Below are 19,957 nucleotides of genomic sequence, written 5' to 3'. Positions count from 1 at the left end.
AAAGGGGGATCCCAGCCAAGGGGGAGAGGAGGGAGGAGCCTGAATGAGTGGACATGGCCACAAAGAGAGAGCTGATTACAAAAGGGCAGTGGGCTTCATCTCTGTGGCATTGCATACCCTGACATGAGGGCTGAGGTCCCTCAGTGCTTCCAGCTAAGTGGTGTGGCCCCAGGAGAGTCTTTTATCTCCCTTTTCAGGAGTCCTCCTGTCAGAGGTGTTTGAATCAGAGCAACTCCATCTTGAATGGGAGCTGGGTAAAATGAGGCTGAGACCTCCTGGGCTGCATTCCCAGGAGGTTAAGGCATTCTAAGTCACAGGATGAGACACGAGGTTGGCACAAGATACAGGTCATAAAGACCTTGCTGATAAAACAGGTTACAGTAAAGAAGCCAGTCAAAATCCACCAAAACGGCGATGAGAGTGACCTCTGGTCATCCTCTGTGCTACACTCCCTCCAGCACCATGACACTTTACCAATGCCCTGGCAACATCAAGAAGTTACCCTATATGGTCTAAAAATGGGAGGCATAAATAATCCACCCCCCTTTTTAAGCATATCCTCAAGAAATAACCATAAAAATGGGAAACCAGCAGCCCTCGGGGCTGCTCTATGGAGTAGCCAATCTTTAATTCCTCTACTTTCTTAATAAACTTGCCTTTACTTTACTCTATGGGACTCTCCGTGAATTCTTTCTTGCATGAGATCAAGAATCCTCTCTTGGGGTCTGGATCTGGCTCCATTCCTGTAACACCCCCTTGATGCTACCAGATCACTTACATCCACAGGCCCACAGGAAAAGCTGGAGTAGAGGGCGAAAAACACTAGATTTGGGGAAAGTTGTAACCGGGTTGTAAACACAGACTGGGAAAACCAGCTGTGTCCCATCTGCCTCCAGGCTGTGGGCATGATGTAGTCTTGAAGATAAGAGTCAGGAAACTTATTACCAAGAATTAGGGTCAGCCACATGCAACACACAATCCAAACTAACAGTGGCTTAACCAAGATGGCAACTTCTTTCTTCTCTTATATAAAACAAGTGCAGAGGTAAGTGGTCTCAGGCCAGTAACGCAATTCTGGGGTTATCAGAACTCAGTCTCCCTCTGTCTTTCTGCTTCTGCCATCCTGGGACTGAGCTTCCATTTCCAAGGCCCTGACTTGGTCCAAAATGGCTGCGGGAGCTCCAACCATCACCTTCCAGGCAGCAGGGAGGGAGGGAGTGGGAAGAGCATCTGAGGGGTGTTCCCTCCTAGCTGAGCCGCCTGCCCCAAAGCCCCTTTCTCATCCCAAGCCTGGAATGTATTCCCACAGCCATGCTTCGTTGCTTAGAAAGCCAGAAAATATGATCTTTTATAGCTGGTTCCATCACCTCCCCAAATATAACAGGGATTCTCTCACGAAGGAGGAAAAGGTTGAGAGTTCTTGGGTGGAATGAGCATTTCTGCCCCTCCTTGGATTCTGTGTGTCTGCGCTTCTGGCTGCACAACTCTCACCTCAGTTTTCTACATCAGTGAAATGAGGAAAATCAACCCAGGCTCCTCCCCTCCGTCAAAGAAAAGGCATGATAACAAAAACGTTAATTAAAACAAAAAGACAATTCTTTAACTCACAGGAGGGAAAATAAGCTGGTAAGACCTGGCAAACGCAGCAGGTGCAATGTGGCCTGGCTGTCCCCACGGATGTCCATACTCCAGGGTGTGGGCGATTACAGGCTCCCTGCCACGAAGCCCTTTGATACATAAGAATTCTTTTGAAATATGACTAATTACCCCCACCTGACTTTAAGACTAGTTTCTTTAATGGATGAGGCTTTTTCAAAATGAGCCCCACCTGTGCTGCTGCCTTTCCCAAGCAGGCGAATGATAGAGAACAGCTGGCAGGAAGGGGGGCGGAGATGGGGGACAATGGGCAGATGAGAAACAGAAAATCCACCCACCTTGCCGTGCCCAGTAGGACCAGCTTCCTCTTCTCCAAATCTTTGGCCTGAATTCCTCCTAACGAGGACTCCAGTGAATCCCATCCCTCTTCCTTCCCCATCCAGCTCTGGTGCAGCTACTAATGAGTGCTGGAGGGACCCAGGGCTGGGAGCAGCCACGCGGTACCGATGTGGACCGTGACGGCAGTTCTGTAGTTACAGGTTGATGCTCCTTCTCCCAGACACGAAAGTCTGCAGGCCATGGAGATGAGAAGGCAATGCTTCTGCCCCTGGGGAGGAGGAGGAAGAGGATGAGGTCAAGGAATATGAGGCAGCAGAGGGGAAAGGACCATAGGAGGCTCTGGTTTAGAAAAGCAAACCCAGCCTCCAAGAGCAGCACCCTAGTGAGGGCTTCATTCTCCTCAAAGGAAAGTTGGAATAAACAATAGAAGACGGGGGGAATCAGCCTGGCAAACATGGCGAAACCACGTCTCTACTAAAAGTACAAAAATTAGCCAGGTGTGGTGGCATGCACCTGTAATCCCAGCTTCCCAGGAGACTGAGGTAGGAGAATCACTGGAACCCGGCAAGCAGAGGCTGCAGTAAGCCAAGATCGTGCCACTGCACTCCAGCTCCGGGCAACAGAGCAAGACTCCATCTCAAAAGACAGGAGGGAAGGACAATGAGGAGAAAGAAGGAGAACAAAGACACTGATCTGACTTTGGGCAGCTACAACTCTGGCTATGTCTGCAAAGCCTGGAAGAAAGATGTACCCTCGTAACTGCCCCTCAGAATGCAAAAGACCCAGGGAACATTTCTCCTGAGCACACATTTCTATAGAGCTGTAGTGTAGACATCTGTGAGATCTAGGGGAAATGAGATGGTGACATGCAGGGATTCCATTAAGCATCAAGGAGAACCTCTCAGCTGCAATAGCGTCTCAGAGAGGGACACATTTGAGGAAGTTTTGCAGGATGAATAGGAGTTCACTGAATGGACCAGGAGGAAAGAGCCTTCCAGTCAGAGGCAGCATTGTGTACAAAGCACAAGAGTGTGAAACGTCAAGGGATGCGCAGCTGATTGGGTCTGGATGAATAAAGGTTTGTAGGGAGGGAGAGCAACTGGGGAGAAGGTAGGAGAAACCAGTGGGTCCCTCTCCCAAGTGGCCCAGGGGGTGTGGGCTTTGGCCAAAGTTAACTGGGAGCCACCGAGAGGTATTAGCAAGGGGGAAGCACATTTTAGAACAAGCACTCTAGTGCAGAAAAGGGATTCTCAGCAGAAAGACAAACTGAGGGACTATTGCAATGCACTGGGAAGAGGTAGCAAGGTCTGGAGTTACTGCAGGAATAGTGGGGAGAGAGGACAACAGGGCCTATCCCAGGGGTGCTGACATGACTTGGAGGCATGTGGAGGGACCTAGGGTGACTCCCAGATTTGACTTGGGGACAGGGTCGAGGGTGACACTATGAGCTGAGCTGGGTAAGAAACACAGAAGGGGGAAGGAATTGAACAGGGAGTGATGGGTTTGCTTTTTTTTTTTTTTTTTTTTTTTTTGAGATGGAGTCTCACTCTGTCACCCAGGTTGGAGTGCAGCGGCACAATCTTGGCTCCCTGCAACCTCTGCCTTTTGGGTTCAAGAGATTCTCCTGTCTCAGCCTCCCAAGTAGCTGAGACTATGGGCATGAACCACCACGCCCTGCTAATTTTTTGTACTTTTAGTAGAGACAGGGTTTTGCCATCTTGGCCAGGCTGGTCTTGAACTCTTAACCTCAGGTGATCCACCTGCCTCAGCCTCCCAAAGTGCTGGAATTATAGGTGTGACCCACTGAGCCCAACCTGAGTTTGTTTTTCAACATGTCGATTTTGGAGTGGCAGGGGCCTTCAGGTGGAATCAGGTAGGAGGCATTGGATACATGGTACAGGAGTGTAGGCTTATGTATAGGGTAGCCATGCATGCCTGGCTCTGGGATCTTCGCTTTAGTTATTTAAATCGCAGGCCTGCTGTCTTTCTTAGGCCTCCAGGAACCTGGTCACATCTAGAACAGAGTAAGTGAGCCACTTGGGGAGGGCACAGGCTGCTGGGATGGCAAGGGAGGTTGAGTGGGAATCCCCGGGGAGGAAACCTCCCTCCCGGCAGCCCCCACTGTCCCACTTGTGAGATGGAGCTCTGGGACCAAGCAGCACACCCAAACACAAGACAAAAACTTCATCAGAGCTGCTCACATAGGGAGCAAAATGCTGATCAGAAGCAAATTGTCTCCCTAGGAGGCCTCCAGTTGAGAAGCCTAGAGCCCTTCTTTGCTATAACTCTAGAAGCACGGACCCGCAAATGAAGGGTGAGATGGAGGAGACAAAGTAGGAATAGAGAGAGGCAAGCAATGGTGAGGATTAAGGAGAAGAGAGGGAGAAAGGGGAGGGCAGAGAGGAGTCACCCTAGAGGAGTCACCCTGGGGCCCAGAGACAGGTGAGACCAGTCAGCAAAGGATCAAAACCGTGACTTGAGTCCTTCGGAAGCAACCCTCCGATTTCCTCCAGTGACCTGGGGAACAGATGGTGTCAGCAGCTCACTCTGTCTGGGACAGGTACCTACTCCCAGATACAATCTCCTCTGACGGTCTGGTCTACTGCTACCTCTCAAAAAAGCCCATCTTTGCTGTTCCTGAGACAAAGACACTGCTCACAGGTAATCCTGGCTGGACAGATCACGCCTGCCTCTCCAGTGGCGAGTGGAAATTGGATTCGCCTCATGAGACTTGATACCTGGGACTGCTCGGAAATTGCAAGGCTATTTACTCCCCTCTCCAGCCTGAACCTTGGATGCAGAGAAATAAGCCCACTTTAAGGGACATTGCCAAAGTCAGCAGGCCTCCTCTGTGACCCTGGTCTCCTGGCTTCCAAGAGGGGAGGTGGCTGAGTGTCAGTCTGGAGTCACCCACTCAGAACAGACGATGCTTTCCAGAGAAGACCAGGCACCGAGCGTTGGTCCCTTAGACTCTTCTGAAATGAGGGTGTGGAGGGGACGGGGAGGCAGAAACAAAAGATGTGTGAGATGAGAAGGGAAAGACCACTTCCCATGCATGGCAGCTTCCCTCTCACCATTGCAAAGATCATGAGCCAATTATTCCATCAAGTTAGATATTAGCGAATCCAACTTTATTAGAGCTTCAAGGCGCATGAAACGTTAATCACGGAAACCTTGATATTCTGCAGGAGAGAGACTTACTCTGGGAAGAGGAAAAAAAAACACTTTCATTTTCCTTTGAGGTTAATACAAGGCTAATTTGAAAGCACTCGGTTAATGAGAAAGCTAAAAATACCTCTAGTACGATCACATGCCTGAGTCCCAGCTTCGGTGGCTCCAGCCGCTCTGGAACACGAAGCCGGCTTCGGGAGGAAGAAATGGCTCTGGACTCAGAGGACCGGCGCCTACATCCCCAGGTGGTTACAAAGGTGCACCTGTCCTGAGGCTGCCAGATTGACAGAGAGAAGAAAACAGGAGGCAGAGAAAGTGAGGCAAGTCCACTGCTCTTTACATCCCTCCATTATGGGAACATAAAGATTTTACTTTGAGTAAAATCTCAAGTGCAACCAGGCACGGGGATGGGTTTTCCCTGAGCCACACATGCTCCCTCGCCCAGCTCTGCCCACAAGGGCAGCCGTGGGACAGTCAGCGAACAGGGTGCTCAGTGTGGTGAAGGAGACAGTTTTCCTCCAGGGGAAGCAAATTGGACAGTAACTACGCCCCGCCCCGCCCCGCCCCGCCCCAGGTGATTGCAGCAGCTCACCAAGTGACCAGAAGCCATCACAGCAAGAAAGGGATGAATTGGGGAAATTGAGAAGGCGTGGTCCGCTTCAGCCTCGTGGGCTCCTGAGCACGTGCACGCACGTGTGTATTAAACCCAGAGAGGAATTTGATTTAAAAGAAGAAAAGCCCTCAGGGCTGGCAGCTGTGGGAGCTATTAAGGAGGAGAGAGGAAGGTTCTACGTGTCTGAAAAAATGATCTGGGGAGGTCAGCGACAAAGCCACCGGGAGCCGTCTCCTCCAGGATCTCCAGTTGCCAGGAACCAGGACGTGGGTTTGAAGCTGCCACGGACAGGGCTTTCTCCCGGCTGTGGCCTCAGACCCTGGACTCCCAAACAAGCTGGCTGTTGGCCTCTGGGCTTATGAGATGCAGAGATCCCCTTCTTTACAGTCCAGGCTTTGCAGGAAAATGAAGAAAGTAGAAGTGGGGGGAAAGTGTCATGTGCTCTGTCCCCCACCCAGAGACATATATGGCACGTTCTATCTAGAGCTGGCTCCTCGCAGGGCCCTGGATCTACATGGGGCTGGGGCCAGCGCCCTTCCTCCAGTGCAGCCAGTGATCCCCTTCCATGTCCCCTGCAGTGCAGCTCCCATCGGGCAGAAAGAGGTGGATGCATCTCACTCTGTCTTGCCATTGTTAATGGCATGCTTATTTCTCCCGTTTAAAGAACGCCAGGAGGCCGGGAGTTGTGGCTCGCACCTGTAATCCCAGCACTTAGGGAGGCTGAGGCAGATGGATCACTTGAGGTCAGGAGTTCGAGACCAGCCTGGCCAATATGGTGAAACCTTGTGTCTACTAAAAATACACAAATTAACCAGGCATGGTGGTGGGCACCTATAATCCTAGCTACTCAGAAGGCTAATGCAAGAGAATCACTTGAACCCAGGAGGTGGAGGTTGCGGTCAGCCAAGATCACACTACTGCACTCCAGCCTGGGCAACAGAGCAAAACCCTGTCTCAAAAATAAATAAGTAATAAAGAACACCCGGAGCAGATATTTGAGTGTCAGAAACACATGCCAGCATTCTCTTCCACCTCTCACCCTCCTCACCCTCTGCTCCAACCTGGAACCAGGAATGAAACACAGGGCCAGGTTTAGCCATGGGCAGATGGGAGGCAGAGAGAACCGCTCTCAGGGTGACTGGCAATTGCAAAGAATTCCTCTTCCCTGGGCTCCACAGTTAGAAAAGCAAAGCCCGCCCACTCCCAATCCATCCACCTCACATTTATTAAAGGCCTACTGTGTGCCCAATGGGATGTGAGCACCTCCACCAGGGAAAGCCCAGATTGACTCACATAGGAAGACAGGGATATTAGGCAAATAAATCCATTGAACCCATGCACTGAGTAGTTCTGGCTTGTTAGAGTAAATAGGAAGTGGTTTTACGTGTCCCTGTAACTCCCCCTAACTACATTCCGTCAAACCTCCCCTGCCTTCTCCCTTAAAGACAGCTGGTCAAATTATATACATTTCAGCTGTGCCCAGCTATTAGCGCCATCTCATCCCTGTATTTGGTTCGGTTTGTTTTAAAACTTCTGTCTTTGCAGAGTTCAAAACTCCACTCCTCCCTTCCCATCACCATCCTCAGCAGGCCAGTCCTGGCCATGGCTGTTCAGGGTTTGGGAGTGGGGTGGGGATCTTGCTCTTTGTACTCTCCAGCCACTGCCTCCCTGCCTGTCTGGCTCCCTCAGCCATGAGGGGCTGGGGAGACCTCAGGTGGCTCTGGCTGGTGGCCTTTCTAAGTCTGAACGACCATCCCTGGCCCCACTGTGAGGATGGGGGTCACATGGACCCTGCAGGGGCCCCCACAGCGCCATTCCTTGATCTGGGAGGTCCAGCTCCTGCCAACTTCATCCCCGCCCCCACCACTTCCAGCCCCTTGCCCCTCACCCAGCCAGGGACCTTCCTGGTTGGGGCACCTGCACGACGGCTGCATCTCAGCTCCCTCCTGTGGGGTTCACTCCATGCAAGGCAGGGGTGCACAACTCTGCCCGCCAGGTGGGAGAGCAGGCAACATCTTCACCACCCTTCCCTGGACCCAGCAGACCTAGTTATCCCCATCCTCAGCCTGCATGGCTAGGCAGTCTGTTGGCTACACTGCTGGCCTAGCGGGGAGCTGCCATAATATGGGAGAGAAAGTCCCCCTTTCCTTCTTCCATAGGAAAGGAGAGAACAGCCTTCTTTCAGAAACCACACTTCAGCAAGGCCAGCTTCCTCCAGCCTTTGGTTGACTTGCGGCAAGGGAGATAATAATAATAATAATAATAATGGGTTCCATATCCATTTTCCAGGCTCACTCACTGACTCATTTATCCTCACCACAACCTCTGATAACAGTACTATTGATCTCTTCAATTTATTTTATTTTATTTTGAGACAGGGTCTCACTGTCACCCAGACTGGAGGGTAGTGGGCATGATCTCAGCTCACTGCAACCTCCACCTCCCGGGTTCAAGCAATTCTCCTGCCTTAGCCTCCCAAATAGCTGGGACTACAGGTGTCTGCCACCACACCCAGCTATTTTTTTTTTTTTTTTTTAAGATAGAGATGGGGTTTTACCATGTTGTCCAGGCTGGTCTCCAACTCCTGAGCTCAAAGTACAAAGAGCAGGACCCCCACCCCACCCCAAAACCCTGAACAGCCATGGCCACCTCTGCCCACCTAGGCCTCCCAAAGTGCTGGGATTACAGATGTGAGCCACCGTACCCGGCCCAATATCTTCATTTTAGAGATGAGTAAACTGAGGCAAAGGGAGGCGATGCGGCTTGTTCAAGATCATACAGGAAGTGCCAGGAGCTGGCTCCACAGCTCACGCCCTTGCCTGGCTCTGAAGCAGCTCGCTGAGCCCTGTGGGGTGGAAGTAGGTGGCAGTTCTCCAAATGTAAGATGGGTGTGCTGAGCCCTTTCCCTCTCCTTCTGGGACAGGTATCTGCAGCCTTGCTGTCAGCGCCGGAATGCAGAGCGGGGCAGCAGGAGCGTGTGACAGGGACACTCATCTCTTCCAGAAATGGGGCTGATGGCACCTCGTGGAAAAGACCAGGCAGGGCCTGTTGCAGGAGGCACTTGGGTTGCTGGAGGAAGGGAGGAAGGGATGGAACCTGGAGTGGGAGGAGAGAGGGGTGGAGTCCTGGGCAGGTGACAGTTTGTGCATAGCTTGGAGGCTGTGCTGAAGACGTGAGGTTTGTCCTAGAAGCAATGGAAAGCTGGAGGGATTTAAGCAGAGCTAGGTCAGATCCCAAAGACTGGACCCAAGAGGAAAAGTAGTTAGCACAGGGCCCTCGGCTGCTGGAAAGCAAACAGGACTGTCTTTGAGCCCTGGCCTGGTTTCCTGCACACCATCCGACCTAACAGAAGCGGGGAGACTTAGGGGAGGACTGAGGTGGGTGGGTCTTACCCAGTGCTTTGGGGACCCTCCCTAAGGTGACTCAGAACATCTGTGCAGCAGCCTAAGGCCCAGCAAAGGAAGGGACTGCTGAGGCTTCCTGCCCTGCTCCTTCCCTCGGGGGCTTGCACGCAGCTCTCCGGAATCCCACCCATCTGGGGAATATATCGAGCTATGGATCATAACCCTGTAATGTGCAACTAATGTTCTGTGGACAGTTACACAGCAGCGCCACGGCAGACTCAGCACCCGAGGATGGAAGGCCACCCCTCCTGCAGACGGGGCCTGCCCTGCCGCCCAGCTGCTCTGTGTTGGGGCCTCCCAGGAAATGAGAAAGGAACCCGGGCACCAGCCCTGGAGCAGCCTGGAGGAGCCTGTCCTGGCCCGAACACAAGGACAGAGGCCAGAAAACCCTATGGCGCTCAGATGGGGACCCTCGGAGGCCACAAACCCAGCTAGATGACTATAGTAGCTGGTGCACCTGTGTTAAAACCTGACTCTTCCCCGGCTCCTAACAGCTTCCACTTGCCGAGTGCTTTGCCAACTTCGCCCAGTTAAACCTTTGGAACAGCCCCGTGGGGAAGGTGTTTCCCCCACTCTGTGACTGAGGAAACAGAGGCCCACCACGGTGGTCACACATCAGGACTGGGAATTCAGACTCTGCTCTGATTAATTCAAAGCTCTCAGCTCCTCGGCCAGGACGGAAAGCAAACCACTCATGCTCTCTGAGCTCCCGTTACTCATTCGTAAAAGACCGACGACAGCTCCCACTTTCCAGAGCTTGCGAGGAGTCCGTGCTGGCAGAAGGCCTGGCACAGGGCTGCAACGTGGCTACATTCGATTGGGGTTCTCCAGGGAAACAGAGCCAACGGGATGTGCATTTCTAGGTCTAGAGAGAGATTTAGTTCAAGGGATTGGCTCACTTGATTGATAAGGGCAGCAAGTCCAAACTCTGCAGGGTGGGCTGGCAGGAAGGAAGCGGGAGGAAGAGATGCAGTTGAGTCCAAAGGCCGTTGCTGGCAGAACTCCCTCTTTCTCGGGGGCAGGTCAGGCTTCGTTCTATGCAGACCTTCCACTGATTGGGCGAGGCCCACCACACCATGGAGGTCCATCTGCTTTACTCAGAGTCCACTACTGTCAAGGTCATCTCATCCAAAAAACACCTGCACAGCAACATCCGGGGTAATGTTTGACCAACTATTTGGGCACCGTGGCCCGGCCAAGTTGACAGCGAATTAGCCATCACAACGGTGAACATACCCCTGAGGCCGCCGTTCTGGGCAGAGATGCTGCCACTGCCAACAGCACCCACAGCTAGTGTTTATGTGTTCATGGTTCATCCCTGGGGATGTGGGAACTCATGAGTGAAAATGTGGCATGCACACAGCTCTAAAGGGGACCAATGAAACTGGATATCCCCAGTGGGTGAGCCAAGCTGTGCCCAGATCCTGGGGCCAGAAGGGCTACTTCACTGACCCAGTGTTGGGGGTGGAGACTGTAGAAGAAGGTAGACAGAACTGGGTTTAAATCCTGGCTCTTGGCCATGACCGTGGAGAGAGCGAACCTCCCTGAGACTCAGTCCTGCCTCCATGAAATGAGTATAGTGACCGCAGCTGCACGGAGCCACTGAAAGGATGCAATGCGTCAGCGGATATAAAGCACCTAGCTGGACCCAGCCCAGTGCACAGACGCCTTCCCTTCCCAATCTTACCGAAGAGAGGAGTACGTCCAAAGCAGAGGAGAAACTTAATTAGGATTGGAAAAATGTGAATTCCAAGGCTTATTAAATTCATGATATTTTTACTTACCATGTACCCAGAAATATATTTAGCAAAGCAATTTACACCATCACTGGCTGATGGATTGTGGTTTTCTAAGTTGGGTTTTAAGATGTAAATGGGCTCCAATCAGAGCACTGCTTGGAGGGAGAAAACCTTCCTCTCCACCGCCCTGGTCCTTGGGCTCCAGCCTCACCTGCGCAGCCTCCCAGGACAGACAGATGGCCCTGCGCTCCCACCCTCCACGGAGGCTCTGCTGGGGTCGGGCAGGGAGTAGAGACGATAGAATATCAATGATAACAACCATTTATCTAGCACTCACTGTGTGCCAGATGTGGGAGCTTTACCTCTGCTATTCACTTGACTCACGCAGCACCCTTGTAAGATAAAGGGCCTTCGGGCACCTTACCAGCTGTGTGATCTTAGGCAAACCACTTGGCGCTTGCTCTCTCTCTCTCCCTCTCTCTCTGTCTCTCTGTGTCTCTCTGTCTCTCTCTCTGTGTGTGTGTGTCTGTCTCTCCCTCTCTCTGTGTGTGTGTCTGTCTCTCCCTTGCTCGCTTTTTCTCCCTACCTCAGTTTTCCTCATCTGCAAAGTGGAAATACTAATACCTTACACTGGAGAAGCCCAGTGGCTGAAAGTTAATAAATGCTCAGAATTAGAAAGGGGTGAAAAGGAAAATTTCCTGCCCGAGGTCAACCAGCTAGTAAGTAGTGGAGTCGGGATTCCAAAGCAGGTGTAGACGCTAAAGCTCTTGACTGCAAGTGGGGATGGACAGGCACACAGACACGCAGACGGGGCCTCTCTCATGTCCACGTGTAAGCGTGGGAGGGGGTCAGTGAGGTGTGGCTTAGCCTACCCCAGCAACCCACACACACTCCCAGAAAGCCCAGGCAGGGATCATGCTTCTGGGACCCGCTGACACTTTCCAGATGAGGCAAGGTTTGCTCCATAAGGTCCCAGCTTCCCCAGGGCAGGCCAGCTGCAAGAAGATGCCCAGCCCAGCACCTTCCTCCTTGTCAGTCACTGTCCTCCCTCTGGAGTGCCCTTGCTTGAATCAAGGGCTTGCTGGAGCAGGACAAGCAGCTAGCCTTGAAATTTTATTTACTGAAATAATTTGCTTATAAGCCAGATTTTTAATGCAAAGCCAAACATCGTCCTCGCTCAGATGAAATCATCACAATTTCCAAATTAATGGAGTTGACTGTACATGGAACACCTGACTGGGGAAGGCTGGTGAGCTCAGAGTCAGGAACCGTTTCCCAGAAGGGGAGCGAAATGGGAATGCTGCCGACAGGGCTGGGATATCTGGGTGGGAGGGACACTGGCTATGGGGCCCCAAGCCCGCTGGGAGGAGCTGGGACCAACCCAAGAGAATACTCTGAGCGCTCCCCTTCCAGCGCCGTGGGTGAACAGGCTGAGCTTCCATGCTGCCGGGATTGTGCATGGAATGCAACCACCCCTCCCTTCACTTGCTTCCAGGACTATGAAAACCTTACTTGTGCTTTGAGATGACACTTCCATCAAGAAGCCCTCCCAGATTTTCCCAGTTGAGTTGCTCCGTCTTCATCTGGACACTTGTGTGGCTCTTTAAGCCTGAAAACTGGAAGCTCCTAGAGGCCAGAGACCTTTGTCTTCTGCTGTCTCAGACCTTCCCCATATTCCCACCCAGTGCTCAGCATGTTTATAGTATGTGGTGGCTTCTCCAGAAATGTTTGTTGATTTGAACTGAGACATATTCTGGATAGGTATTTTTTCAGTTATTTTAAGAAAAAAAAAAATATATATATATATATATAAACAATCTAAGTAGAATTAGAAAATATGTGAGCAGCAAGAATGCTTGTTAGGGGATACAGCACAGAGGGCACAGAGCCTCTGGCTGGGCCTCCTCCTGACCTCTCCACCTGCCCCCTGGGCACCTCCTATAGCCTGGTCACCACCACACGTGCTTCAGAATTAGCCACCAGCAGGATGGCAAGGCCCCAGGAACCATCCCTTGAGGGAGGTCAACCTGCTGCTCTGGAAGGTTCTCAGAGACCCTAGAAGAGGCTGCCCAAGGCCTGGGAAGGACCCCAAATTACACAGATCTAAAGTTAGTGGCCTAAGCAGGGTATGAAGATATGGACTCTATTCTGGCATCTCTTAATAGTAATAGTTTCCAGTGGGGGCCCTGGGACCGGGGGGAAATGGGTGGGAGGTGGGAGCCCACCCCATCCCACATCTGACTCACTGAGATGTTGCATAGTGATCAGGGAACAACGTTCTGACCTTATTCCCCCCACAGGTGGGCCCAGTGCCAACCACAAGGGACTTGGGTGGACAAGTGCCCAAGTCTCTTCGCTGACCCCTCTGAGACCACCTGGCAGTGATCTTCTTCCAACACTCCTGGCAGGAAGTAAGGGACTAACTTCACACATCAGACATCACCCAAGACATGTAACCTCTTATTTCTGGGGGGTTGCAGGAACAGGAACCCCAAACAATGTGCCTTGCCTTTGCCTCACCCCATCCCAAGGTCAGCTGTCTTAGTGTCATTATTCCCTTCCAGAAAAGACATGAATATTCCTCTTAGCCTCTGCAGGTGCTAAATAATAATAATAGTAATAATAATAATGATAACACAAAATAAAGAGCATTTAGGCTGGGCGTGGTGGCTCATGCCTATTATCCCAGCACTTTGGAAGGCTGAGGTGGGGGTACTGCTTGAGCCCAGGAGGTTAAGGCTGCAATGGGGGATGACTGAACCACTACACTCCAGTCCAGCTTGGTCCACAAAGCAAGACCCTATCTCTCACACACACACACACAAAGAACATTTAATATGGTTTTTATTTTCAAGCTATAAAATTAATACATAGTGATTGTAGAATACCTGAAGCATGCAGAATAGTATAAGGAACCATACTAAAATTGTCTTATCCACTGCTAGAGGTAAATACTGGTAACATTTTGGTGCATTCTCCTTGAGACTTTTTGTGTGCGTGTGTGTATGTGCGCTCGCGTGTGTGTGTGTGTGCACGTGCACGTGTGTGTGCGCATGTGTGTGTACATGTGTGTGCACGCGTGTGTGTGCACATGCACGTGTGTGCACGTGTGCGCGCGTGTGTGTACGTGTGTGCGCACGCATGTGTGTGCGCATGTGTGTGTGCACTCACACGTGTGTGTGCGTGTGTGTGCACGTGTGTGTGCACACGTGCGTGTGTGTGCACGTGTGTGCGTGCACGTGTGTGTGCGTGTGTCTGTGTGTGCACGTGTGTGTGCACGTGTGTGTGCACGCGCGCGAACATCTATGTGTCTGCATTATAAAGCACAGTTAGGGTTATACTATATACACTTTTGAGTCCTTCTCTTTTTAATTAACATGATATCGTGAGCCTTTTCTCACCCAACAGAACAGCCTGTAAGGGCCGCCTTACCTTTTCCACTTGCGTTTTGGCCCTTCAGAGGGCAAGGTTCCAGCTGTCCACACCCCTGGCCAGGAGACAGCCAACCCAGGAAGGAAAGAAAGACAACGGCATGCATTAACCCGGAGTCAACAATTTATAAAGTCAAACATTTAAAAGGCAAAGAGATTCACAGTTAATCAAATAGTCGATTTGTCAGAGGGTCGAAGGAGATAAAGCTGTGGCTTCAATTTTAAGTTCTAACAAGTGCCGCCACCTCCTGTGTCCTATTCGGTCATCCCACCTCTCTCAGAACTAGGACATCCTACAGTTTTGGCCGTCACGGCCCCCAGCCAGCCCGCTCGCCCCTCCACGACAGGCCCCTTCACCCTTCACCCTTCACCCTGTTGATTCCCTCATCAGCATTCCCCACCGCACTTTCTGGAGCTTATGCCAAGAGAGCTTTCCTTTGGGAGTTTTGTGAAACGGGGACAGGAAGCCTGCCTGGGGTGGGGTGTGTATGTGTGTAGGGTGTAGGTGGGCAGGGCTAAAAGACTGATGTAAAATGGAACAGCCCAAGGTCAAGGGCTGGGGGCCAGCAGGAAGCTGCTGTGGCACAGTCATTAATTCTAAATAAATGAAGCCCTCTAAGCGTTTTTGTTCTTCTTTTCATCAGTTCTCAACCAGGGGTGATCTTGTCCCCCAGATGACATTTGGCAACGTCTGGAGACATTTTTGGTTATCACAACTGGGGTGTGGATGCTACTGGCATCTGGTAGGTAGAGGCCAGGGATGCTGCTCTGGGATGCAGATCCACAGTCAGATCCACAGATGCAGACTGTCATGAATCTGAAAGACTAGTGTGGGGTGACTCAGTCTATCCCACTGGGGTCAAGAAAAATAAGTGGATGGAAACCGGGAGGGATGGGAACACAGGGTGTGGGTGCAGCTGTGAAAATTTCATGCTCATGATTCCACACTCTCTTAAAGTTCTTACAAGCCTTTGGGGAGTAACCTTGGGAACCGCAAACACTTTGCCCCCTTCTCAGGTTCAGCAAGGCAGGGTCTGCCTGCAAAGTAGTAGGACAGGGTCTAGGGAGCAAGTTGCACTTTGACAATTGTGTGAGCTGAAAAGAGGAGGAGACGGAGACATCCCAGGGACAGAGGTGGCAGGGTACCGTCTTTGAATGTTACGGAGATGTTTTCTCTTTGGGGCTCTGTCCACCACCCCAGACTCTTGAGACAAGTCATAGTTACAAAATGGCCACTTTGCATTTGCGGTCACCTCTTGGATGGATGTTGGGTTGACTTAAGAGTATTCTGAGATGCTGTCCTGGTGGACCTACAAATATGAAGTCCACCTCTCTGCATGGAGTGCCAAGGCCACCCATTGTCAATTGTCCAAAGTGGCAGTGTGACCTCAGACTGGACGTTGGAACACGGAGATGAGCCTCTGGCCTTCACCTCTTGGACATTCCCTGGTTTGGACACCTGATGGCAGGTTTGGACTCCTGATGGCAGATGCCAAGGTGATATCACTACCTGGATCATGCTGGGAGGAAGATGGAAGAGGGCCCAAGAGCTTCAGAGAGCAAGTCGTCACTTGCAAGCTGGGTCACCTGACTCTGGCAGCCATTTTTCTTTCCTTTGGGTTCCCCTGACACTGAGTACTGTTTTGACAAAATGTTCAGCGTCCAAGTGTCCATGCATGACCTAGAGGGTTCAGGAGGGACAGCCAGCCTGGAGACTTTAACAATAGACCCAGCACGGAAGGAGGCTCTCCGAGGCTGGAGGGGAAGGAAACCTGACTTCTCTCTGGACACACCATGCCTCTATTGCCAACGCACGAAGGGAAATGGTGGGTCCTCTCCTAGTAATACTTGAAGTCTTTGTTATTTGGGATCATTTGATTTTTGACTCTTAAAAATAAGAGTCCATGGGCCAGGCACGGTGGCTCATATCTGTAATCCCAGCACTTTGGGAGGCCAAGGTGGGTGTATCACGAGGTCAGGAGATAGAAACCTGGCTAACATGGTGAAACCCCATCTCTACTAAAAATACAGCAAATTAGCCAGGCGTGGCAGCCGGCGCCTGTAGTCCCAGCTACTCGGGAGGCTGAGGCAGGAGAATGGCATGAACCCAGGAGGCGGAGCTTGCAGTGAGCCAAGATGGTGCCACTGCACTCCAGCCTGGGTGACAGAGCGAGATTCTGACTCAAATAATAATAATAATAATAATAATAATAATAATAATAGAAGAGTCCATGAGGACTGAAAATGGTAATGAGGTTACAGTGAAAGCGAGATTCCAGGACAGGCTAAAAGATCAAGAAAAAGAGACTGGAGGAGAAACCTCACCTCCTTTGTGGCTTTTCAGAACTGGCCTTTGGAAGAAGCAGCAACTCTGAGAACGAACCTGGTGGCCCCACCCAGCGATGGAGAGAACATCCCTTTCAGAGCAGAGATGCAGGATGGAATCGGTGAAGGGAGAAATACAGATTCCCTGAATATCCGTGTCCTCCCTCTTTTTTCAAGGACTCCAGTATCTCCTGGAAGCTCCTAGAAAAAGTCTGGCATTGGTGTGAACTTAATCAGCAGAGACTCATTTACATAATAAGCATTCTGTGAACACTTACCGTATACAAAGCACGTGTCCCACAGCCAGCATAAGTTCTAGCATACAGTAAGTATTTAGTATTTGTCTGTTTAGGAGATTTGTTTTTGAGATGGAGTCTTGCTCTGTAGCCCAGACTGGAGTGCAGTGGCGCAATCTCAGCTCACTGAAACCTCTGCCTCCTGGGTTCAAGCGATTCTCCTGCCTCAGCCTCCCTAGTACCTGGGATTATAGGCATGTGCCACCACACCCGGCTAATTTTTGTGTTTTTAGTAGAGACAGGGTTTCGTCATGTTGGCCAGGCTGGTCTCGAACTCCTGACCTCAGGTGATCCGCCTGCCTCAGCCTCCCAAAGTGCTAGGATTATAGGCGTGAGCCACCACACCTGGCATGTTTGGGAGATCTAAGGGTGACTGAGAGACTATCCCTGCAGCCAAGGATTTTGTAATCCAGCAAGGAAGTCAGAGGTGCCAGGGAGTAATTCAAGGCGGAATGAAATAAGTACATTTCCTGGTGTTTCTTTGGTCTCAGCTGCTAATCTGAAAGTGAAGCAGAGCTCCCTGGGGACCTAAGTATAGAAAATTTCTTTCTTCAGTGAACCCTAAGAATTAATGGGGAGATTTCCCCAAAATAAACCAGCTCACCCTTCCTTTTTCCTTTCCGCGGAGCTGAGTCTAGGGAACAACAGCAGCGCCATTTTTCTTTCTCTGAGGCAGAAGCTGTGCGCTCTATCGGCAGTGGGACAGGCTTGGGCTTTGGACCCAACAGATCTGGAGACCACCCACTAGATGAGGGAAGCTTGGGTACTGAGCCTTGGTTACCTCTTCTGTAAAGGGAGCTAATTTTGTCTTCCTGCAGGGGGTGGGTGTGAGAATCGTGAACGCAAAGTGGTGGGCACACTGCAATGGGTGTTCAGCCGTCTGAGTCTTCGTCCTGTGACGAGTGTGCACATAATAGCATCATGCGTGTTAAAGCTTTTTGAGCACAGGGCCCTTGTATTACTGATTTCCCTGCATCGCCTTAGTGTATAGTACAGTGTTTGCCCATGGTAGGTTTTTGTTGTTGTTTTTGAGATGGAGTCTCGCTCTGTTGCCCAGGCTGGAGTGCAGTGGCACGATCTCGGTTTACTGCAACCTCCGCCTCTCGGGTTCAAGCAATTCTCCTGCATCAGCCTCCCAAGTAGCTGGGACTACAGGCACCCACCACCATGCTCACCTAATTTTTGGTATTTTTAGTAGAGATGAGGTTTCACCATGTTGGCCAGGCTGGTTTTGAACCCCTGACCTCATGATCCAACCGCCTCAGCCTCCCAAGTAGCTGGGATTACAGGCACCCACCACCACACCCGGCTAATTTTTGTATTTTTAGTAGAGATGAGGTTTCACCATGTTGGCTAGGCTGGTCTTGAACTCCTGACCTCGTGATCCACCCACCTCTGCCTCCCAAAGTGCTGAGATTTCAGGCATGAGCCACCACGCCCAGCCATAAATGTCTTTAAATGGGATATTTAAAAGCACACGCATGTTGTTATGATATATATCTTCAGAAACAAAAATCGAGACATGTCTGACTAGGACAAGGACACCCAAGGCAGGCACCGATGAAGCACTTTAAGTAAGGCCAGTCCTCAGAGGTCTGGCTCCAAGATGAACACTGACAAGGCTATGCGCCTGGCTCTCCCATCACTCCCGGCAGCCCTATTTTTCAGGGGGAAAAGGATGAGGCCCAGAGAGAAATTAAGATGACTTGAGCCAGGTCACAAGAAATATGATATTCCAAGAATTACTAGTTCCCAGCTTCATCCTTCAATATCGCTCTTTCTCTTTATTTTGAAAAATCCACCCAAGAGGCAAGAAAATTTCCCATGATGCTCAGCTTGTTCAGGTGACACATCGGGAGACGGGGTGAGGGCAGAGGGACGATTTGGTCTCCAAAGCAGGGGTCAGCAAATGTTTTCTGTAAAGGACCAGATGGTAAATTGTACAGGCTCTGCAGGCCCACCATCTTTGTCACAGCTTCTCAGCTGTGCTGTGGTAGTGCCAAAGCAGCCCTCAACAATATGTACATGAATGAGCGTGGCAGTGTTCCAATAAAACTTTATTTATGGACACTGAAATATGAATTTGATATCATTTTCGCATGTCATAGAATAATATTCTTTTGATGGCTTCTCAACCATTTGAAAAAGTAAAAAAAAAAAAAATTATTCTTATCACTCAGGCTATAAAAACAAGATGGCAGGCTGGCTTTGGCTGGTGGGCTGTGTTTGCTGACCCTGGCTCCAAGCACTTGTGAGATGATCACCAGATGGCATGCATCCTCTTACTCCATATTCTCATCTTCCTCTTGGAAAAAGAAACTTCTGGCCATGGGGAGGTGCCTGTTCCCTCAGACAAAAGACTCAGAGGTACAAACAAGGCACTGCTTTCTCTATGAGGCTTCTAGATCCACTTGCCACCCGAGATTGTGAATACCAACATTTTTAGCTCCTAATGGGGGTGGACAGCCAGAAATCAAACTAGAAATGTGTGTTCTAAGCCATCTAACCCCCAGATGCCAGCACTTGGCTCCTCCAGCTTGAGCTAAGAAGTTGCATGAAAGCAGCCAGGCACGGTGGTTCACGCCTGTAATCCCAGCACTTTGGGAGGCTGAGGCAGGTGGATCACCTGAGGTCAGGAGTTCGAGACCAGCCTGGTCAACATGGCAAAACCCCATCTCTACAAAAAATGCAAAAATTAGCCAGGTGTGGTGACGGTCACTTGTAATCCCAGTTACTCAGGAGACTGAGACAGAGGAATCACTTGAACCTGGGAAGCAAAGGTTGCAGTGAGCTGAGATCAAGCCATTGAACTCCAGCCTGGGTGATAGAGCAAGACTCGGTCTCAAAAGGAAAAAAAAAAGTGTGAAAACAAATAATCCGTGCCTCAACTCTCTTTGCAGAGAGTCCAGGACGCTGGATGTTGGAGGCCTCACTGCTAGACATAGTCACACAGTGCCTGGTGCACTGCTTAGAATTTGTCCTTTGTAAATTTAACTCGGAGGAGCACAGAAAGTTTGCCTTTCATATTGTGGCATAAATGATT

General features: G+C 50.8%; 1 protein-coding gene across 2 annotated transcripts in view; it reads left to right on the top strand.

Annotated features, from left to right (window-relative positions):
• Positions 1 to 19,957, top strand: part of RPL38 (ribosomal protein L38) — a 694,013-nt gene that overhangs the window by 448,635 nt on the left and 225,421 nt on the right. The gene's annotated exons all lie outside the window — the stretch shown is intronic.

This window comes from Macaca thibetana, chromosome 16 (assembly GCF_024542745.1).
Source record: "Macaca thibetana thibetana isolate TM-01 chromosome 16, ASM2454274v1, whole genome shotgun sequence".
Taxonomy (NCBI): Eukaryota; Metazoa; Chordata; class Mammalia; order Primates; family Cercopithecidae; genus Macaca; species Macaca thibetana.
This window is presented reverse-complemented; position numbering and strand designations above follow the sequence as displayed.